At 36.5% G+C, this 8,033-nt stretch overlaps 1 non-coding gene across 1 annotated transcript; it reads left to right on the top strand.

The window, feature by feature from the left end:
• Positions 1 to 6,651: 6,651 nt before the first annotated feature.
• LOC122107029 lies at positions 6,652 to 6,758 on the top strand. Its single transcript, XR_006147281.1, has one exon. It is a non-coding gene; the product is annotated as a U6 spliceosomal RNA (small nuclear RNA).
• Positions 6,759 to 8,033: the final 1,275 nt, after the last annotated feature.

Here is an 8,033-nt window from a genome sequence, read left to right as displayed (position 1 = left end):
TCTGATTCCCTGCTTATTCTGATAATTGAAATCAGCTTACGAAGACCCCACTCACAACAAGGGAAGTTACTTGAGCCGCTCCCTCAGCTCCATCACGTCATTTATCCATCTTCAGCTTCCTCTACGATTCCCACAACACCGATCCTGGGTTTGGGTCAATGTGGGGGAACCCCTGTTACCATCAGCCTTTCTTTAGCTTAACTGGAAATGGATATATCGATTGCAGAAAGGCATCCATTGAGCATCCCCAGAGAAGGTTTGCCACGAGATGCTTAGTCTTTTCCACTTCCCACTTAAAGGAATCTTTTCCTCCTTCTCTTGGGATTGGCCTTCAATCTGTGTGTTCTCCATCACTTAAGCTCCCCACTTCTATTCTCTTTTCTTCCTTTGACATCTCTTTCTCTTTCTTCATTCCTTATTTTCCCTTATTTTTCTCCCTTCTTCCTCTATTTCAATCTTTACAATTGCTTTTTGCCAGAAAACATGATAAGGTTTATAGGCCAACCCTGTGTCCTGGTAGCATGAAGCTGGAAATGCATATATAATATACATGAAGAGAATGTACTTATTAAAAAGGGCCAGGCAGAGGGCATGCTGAGTGAAATGCACAAGTGATAATGCTATAAATTTGATTATTTATATTAAAGGCTTCACACATGATACAATGAATTTCATTATAGATTGCACCTGAACAGGAAGCTTTTTACATACCTTCACTATATAGTTTTGTTATGAATTAGCCATACACATACTAAAATGGAAATTCTCCATATGCTTGTCCACACTGGTATGGCCGGCAGGATAACAAATGAGTGGCATGGCCTCCATCATCTATTCCCAGTGTCCATAATAGCACTTCCTATTAGCTTTCCAGAAGTGGCATTAGTGTTTCTCAAACTGATAGTCCAAGATGCTTTTCTCATTTGGTACAGTTCATGCATAGGAAGTTTACTTCCTATTCCTGCAAAAAAAGTATGAACACCACTACTGACAAACTAATCTGGGTGAAAAGACAGTACATATACAGAATAGAATATTGTTCTGCCACCAAACTGAAGTCTTATAATCTACCCCAGTACAGATCAGCCTAGAGAATCATATGTTGTGCGAAACCAGGCAGGCGCAGAAAGACAAATGGGACATGCTTTCATTTATATGTGGAAGCTAAACAGGTTGATTTTATCGCACTGAAAGTAGAATGATGGTTACAAGAAGCTATGAAGGTGAGGGAGGGTGGAAACATTGTGAATGGGCATGGGTGGATAAAAGGAATAACTTGTGATGTTGTAAACATGGTACTATATCTCTGAGTGACAACTAACTGCATATTTCAAAGTATCTAGAAGAGAGGATTGTGAATGTTCCCAGCACCAAGAAATGGTAACTGTTTGGACTAGGCATCAGGGTTTACCCCTGTTACCCCTGATACTTGAGAAGTACAAATAAGAGGATCAAGGTATGACACCAGCCAGAACAAAAAGTTTATAGGACCTTATCTCAAAAACTAGCTGGACACGGCAGCACAAACCTGTAACACTATTTTTTTGGGATATATAGAGGAGACTATCAGTCTGAAGCTACCCCCAGGGAAAAGTATGAAACACTGTGTGAATAAGAAACTAAAGCAAAAAGGGTTGGGACCATGACTCGAGCAGCAGAGCACTTGCCTAAGCATGGGCCTTGAAAAATTAACTCCAGTATCATTAAAAAGAAGATAAATGTTTAAGGTGATAAATAGGTCTGTATTATAATATTATAATTATCCATGAATATGTAAATATGTCAATCAAAATTTAAAAAAATATTAAGCCAGGATGTATAAGTATCAAATATTTACTACAGTTATGACACTACTACTTATCACATTACTAGAGTAACATTACTACAGTTCTCACAATAACCCATACATAATCCATATGACCTAATGAGTTATTTTCTATCCCTTAATAAATTATCAAAATGTACAACAGGATAATACTTTACATTAGTAATCAGATATACATGTGTTTTTTTTATTTTTAGGAAGTTGACTATTGTATAATTTGAAGACAGGCTTATCAACATGTAATATTTTCCATACTTTCACAATAACCAAGTAGGAAGTCATACAAATTATCTCAACAAGTCTTTTCTTAATTTTAACCAGTATTACAATGCTCCCAAGGGAATCACATTTAACTATGTCACTTTAAAAACATTTTGACCAGGATTTTTTCCAACATAGTTTTTCAAGCACTATTTCTAATTGGATGGAGGCAAAGAGAGAATGGATATAGTAACAGCAAAAACAGCTGTGATGATTAGTGGAAACCTGTAATGCAAGGAGAAACAAAGAAAAAAATGTCCTAGCAGAAGAAACATTTTCTTTTAATTTCAGTTGATTTACATTTAAGCTATCTTCTGTATGATACTTAAAAAGCATATCAATCTATATTTGTAAAAATAAAACTACAAAGGCTTAAGATTAGTGTGTGTGTGTGTGTGTGTGTGTGTGTGTGTGTGTGTGTGTGTGTGTGTGTGTTCTATCTAATCCCACATTTCTTACATTTACCTTGACATTTACCTGGACTTTCTAATGGTATTTATACCTAACAATTTATTCTTAACACGTATCTTACCATGTTATTCTCAGAAGAAGCTCTTAGTAAATATTGGCCAAGGATAAGGAATAATGATATGTCAAGGAAGGTAATATTGGCTTTGACTTTTAGCAAATCTTCTTCATTTTTATATATAAAAAGTAAGACATCATTAGCATTCACTAGCTGAACTCTAATATGTCTCATGAAAATTCCTAGGAATGATTTCAGCACTCTGGGAGAAATTTGAATGGTTTTTAAAGGTGTTGTGAGACATGACTTACTAATGTGGCTTTGCTACATTTCACTTACCAGAGACTACAACCTAACAACCTTAAAGTTATATCACAGAGTCCCTGGAAAGTCAAAAGTCACTAAGGTTGTGCTCTGATTTGACAAAAATATATTGTCTCTTATTACCAGATTATGTGTTTCTTAGAAAGTGAACAAGATAGATATAGCTCTTGCTACCTAATACTTACAGCTTAGTGGGGGAATACAGGCAAATAAATGGACAACTACAACACCATGTCTTTGTATTTTCTAAATAATGATTCACAATTATGCCAGGACAATTTACCTTTAAGTGCCTTCACAACTCTACATCTGGATTTAGAAGGCCAACGCCTGGCAAACTAAGTGACAGCTCATTTCACAAAGGAAATGCATCTCAAAAAGGGATGAGAAGTTAAGGAGGAGGAGGAGAGGCTTGTATGGTGTTTCTGTCATGGTAGACTGAGAGTCACTACTGGTGTGGAGCTACACTTTGAGAGAACAGAATGCATGATAGGAATATAAGCAATTAGTTCTTACAAGAGCACCATCGCACAAACATGGAAGGCTTCAGTGGTTGAGAGATATAAAATCAGGGAGGTAAACTCTAGTATATGCAAGACCACGGAGAGCCTGTTAAAGAATAATCCAGCATCAGTGAGAAATTGTCAAAATTGACATGCACACTGACAGCATCACATAGGTCAAAATGATGCACATCAGTAATCACATGCATGCTGAAATTGACACGTCGTAAATAACACACGCACCACAAATGTTACACATGAAAGAATTGACATGTATGTCACACATGATGCACATGTAACCGACATACTTGTCTTGCTCTGTATATATGACACACACGACACCTGGCACGTACATACAACACACACATATGGCACTCATGCCACACACATAACACACATGTATAAATCCTTTGTAACATGTACATAACAAAATTCAGGTCTTCCAAAGCACAAGTGTCAGAGACAGTCCTCCCCTCCCCCCTCCACTTCCAATACTCTAAGAGAAGTTCTATCAATTACTAACCTTTATCTCTACAACACAATCAATGTATGTTTAATGAAATGGCAAAGACAAATTCAAATTTTTGTTTCCTTCTTTCCCACTGGATGTTTTACTCATTGTCATATATTGTCTTCACAGCTAAAGCAAAGTGCCTTTTTCTTCATGTTCCCCATAATTCCTTATACTTGGTGCTTTGAAAACGCTGATCTTTTAACTTTGACTTTCTTTCACCTTCCCCATTCCTGATTGATTATCCCATTATTAACTCAAATCAGATATCGCCATTTCTGTGCCAGGATCCCTTCTGGGCACTCTAAAGAACCTGGGCCTATTTACAGCACAGAATTGACCACACTGTTTTATAGTTTTCTGCTTACTTAATAAGAATATTCCTCCTAATGATGAGCACAGTCAGGGCAGAACTAGTCTATTTAATGTTGTAATCCCACTACCCAGTAGACTGGTTATTCAGTGATGTTTAATAAACATCTGGTAAAACAAAACAAACTATTAAATAATCAAAGGCACTGAACTCTGTCCAACTTTCACCAAGATACAGCTGTGACCAAATCTAGTTATACTCATTTAGTTACTTATTACCATACAGCAAAAGGTACTAGAGACAGTGTATCGTCAACGGCCTGATCAAATTAAAGCCAGTCCCTGGAGGGTCCATCCAGAGCACACAGAAATCTCCAGACACATATCTTGTTCAAGCCCTTCAAGGCCATCGACAAATATATTCTCCTCAATACACACAAACTTCACTTCAAATAAAAGCTTAGTTGGATGGCATCAAGTCTTGCATATATTCAGTTTACTCCTTATAAACCTCAATTTCTTCCTTTTGTCCACACATGTGGGAAAAGACAGCTGATGCCCGTGTTCAAGGCAGTTTTCACAAAGGTCAACTAGCATTCAAATGTGTGCTGGTAAAATTCATTCCTTCTCTTTCAAAAATTTAATGAGAAAGGACAGCTTTGTGAAATGGAGGAGCAAGAACAATATTGCTTAAATAAATTGGAATTTGCACTTTGATTACCCTGCAGTTTCTGCCATACTTTACTGGAAATGTTCCTTGCGGTGCAGGTTTTCTCCAGAGTGACATCATCATATGAAGCCATCCTCACTATAATTATTTCCATCCATATTTGCAAAGGACATAGCTAAAACATTCAGTAAGGAATATTTGAGGCATTTACAACAATTTAAAACTGTAGAGTCACCAAAAAGCTCTGTTAAAAGGCAAATGATATATATCTTTATGCATGCTTCTGACCCCAAAGGAGGTATCTTACATTCACATTAGGAAATAAAAATGTGCCTTGCAAACAATGAGATTCTGTTAACAGCAAATACTCCACACCATCGAGCCACAGAAAGTACTGTGTTCCAGTTGCTTTCCTTGAAGCAATACTTTTTTAAAGATGACACATAAAGGGCAGAGGCATATTTTAGTTCATGTCACCAAGTTTAAATATGTTTTGAACTTAGACTCTGTCAATGCTAATTCCATGCACTGAGATTTTAAACTTCTTTTTTTCTTGCCTGGTTTCCCTTTTGGCAAAGCTGGTTGTTCTTTCTAGAATTCAGAGTTGTTCTGTTGTTGTTATTGTTGTTTTTACTAATTTAAATGAAAGTAAAAACATCATACAAAAGTATTTATTATATAAGTATTATAATATATATAATATATAATAAAAGTATTTATAAGCATAAAATATATAATATAATATATATAATCTATAATAAAAGTTTTATTATATAATAAAAGTATTTATTATATAGCTCACTGAAAAGTTATTTTTTATATCTAAGTAAAATTAAAAATGTCACGCTGAATACTGGCTTCCCTGAGAACTTGTGACTTTCTGGGGCTGATTTACCCAGGGGGCAGACAGTAGCCCCCCAGCTACTGAGCTGAAGGGTAGCTTTTTGTCTCTTGGGAAATAAAAAGCCTCTACCATCTGCTCACTGAGGCTCTGATTTTATTTTAAATGCAGCAAAGTATGAGTTTAACTCAGTAGTTGGTGAGTGAAAGGTGCTCACTCATTTATTCATTATCCCTGGATTCAATCATTTATTCATCATAACAACTAAGAGAAAGAAACAGGCACTGAACATGAGATGAAACTGTTTTCTTAAAAGAAGTACAGCATGACTTCATTTCACTCTAACCACTGTTTTCAGACCTGCCTCTGTAAATTCTCCCTTCCATGCCTTAGTGTCTCTCAATCTATTTCCGTCATTTTTCAAATGTTATCAGTTGCTAAAAAAAGCAAATTTAATTGAGTTTATGGTTTTGGTTTACAGCCTATATAATCCTTTTTGGCTCACTTAGGCCAAAGTAACTTTTACTCTTGGTAACTATCGCTTTTCCCCTCTCTATCTCATCTGCATCTTATAACCTAAAGATGGCTAGAACAAAAAGGGTGATCAGTCCTCTTCCAGAGCTAATTCAAAGTCCTATATCACTAGTGAATTAATACTTTCTAACTTAGAGGGAGAATGTTGAGCTCTACCTGAGGTCCTGTGGAGGTCTGTTGCCAGCATACACCATGGACATCAGTGTTACCTTTCTCCACCACTCTTGTGGCTCTGAATTAGTCTCAACATTTCAATGTTGGGGTCTCCTAACATTATATTTTCATATCCCCAAACTCCCAGGGGTGCATCTCTTAAGCACGAGTTTAATGATAACTATTTGGAGGTGCCCAATGTCGTCTTCTTAGTTTTATTCTTGGGTCCATGGTTTTTCTCTCTATATGTAGCACTTGCTTTAGCAGTACATATACTAAAATTGGAATGATACAGAGAACATTAGCATAGCCCCTGCACAAGAAGCTAATGTATATCCTACAAAATTAAAAGGATGAGGAAAGATCCGTGATGGGGATGAATAGGCGAGAATGGTAGAAGGGCAGACATTGGTCAAGATACACTGTATTCATAAACTGCTTGGTTAAATGGCGACTCCTTTGTACAACTACTTAAAGATAATTTTTTAATTAAAAATTCAAATGTGAAATAGGGTCAATATTACATGCCTATGTAATCATCATGGATGTGTGATACCCATCCCAACTAATGAGCAAACCCCACCGACCTCCCCCCAGATAGATGTGGGAATGCAAAATCTACCATCACAGCCACAACTGTCTGGATGTGAGACACTACTGGGGCTACGTTTACCCAGATTTTCATGTGCTTTCATTTTCACATAGCACACAAGACATTAATCAAGTTGACCCTTTATGATAATGCTGTCCGGAGCTGTCAGAAACACGCAGGTTCACTGTTCTCACATTTCCTGTTTCCTTGACTGAAGTTTGCAATGCTGAATGGCAGCAAGTGGTTCCAATTCTCTAACTTGGGAACTTGTTCCTAAGGGTGACTTGCTCAAATGACTTAAGAAAAGCAAAGTCGCATAGCTCTCACAGTGGATGATTTCCTTTTCACTGGCATTAAACACATGAGAATCTCATTTAGAGTTTCCTACCAGAAACCAGAAATTAGGATAGTTAAAAACATGTTTTATAACATTGCAATAGTAAAAGTCCCATGAATCTGTTTGAATAGAAAGGATTTCAAGTAAGTCACCTTCACTTTTAACCTTCAGGAATCTTATGCTCCTCTTACATCTATTTGAATAAACTTAACACCTCTTTAGTTATACATTGAACTAATAACTAAACATTTACATTGAAATAATAACTAAACAATGGAAATTATTACATTTAATTTTTAAAGAATATTAGAGCAGCATATTATCTATCCTTAGAGTTCACAAAATAGTGAACTTCATCAATAATACAAAAATACAAGTGTTAAATTGTTTTAAAAAAAGTCTAGAGCCAGGCACTAGTGGCTCATACTTGTAATCTCAGTTACACAAGACTGAGATTTGAGGAAAATAGTTTGAAGCCAGGCCAAGCAAGAAAGTCCATGAGATTGTTATCTTTGGTAACAAGCAAAAAAGCTCAAAATGGTGCTGTGGCACAAGGAGAAGTGTTCAAGTGAAAAAACCATGGGACAGAACCTAAGCCTTGAATTCAAACCCAGTACAAATGCACACACACATGCACACACACACACACACACACACACACACACACACACACACACAAATCTGTTGAGTTATAAATGCTAAAA

Source organism: Dipodomys spectabilis, unplaced genomic scaffold (genome assembly GCF_019054845.1).
Source record: "Dipodomys spectabilis isolate Male_0828 unplaced genomic scaffold, ASM1905484v1 ptg000045l, whole genome shotgun sequence".
NCBI classification, from domain to species: domain Eukaryota; kingdom Metazoa; phylum Chordata; class Mammalia; order Rodentia; family Heteromyidae; genus Dipodomys; species Dipodomys spectabilis.
Note: the sequence above shows the minus strand (reverse complement) of the source record. Positions and strands in the feature narration are given on the sequence as shown.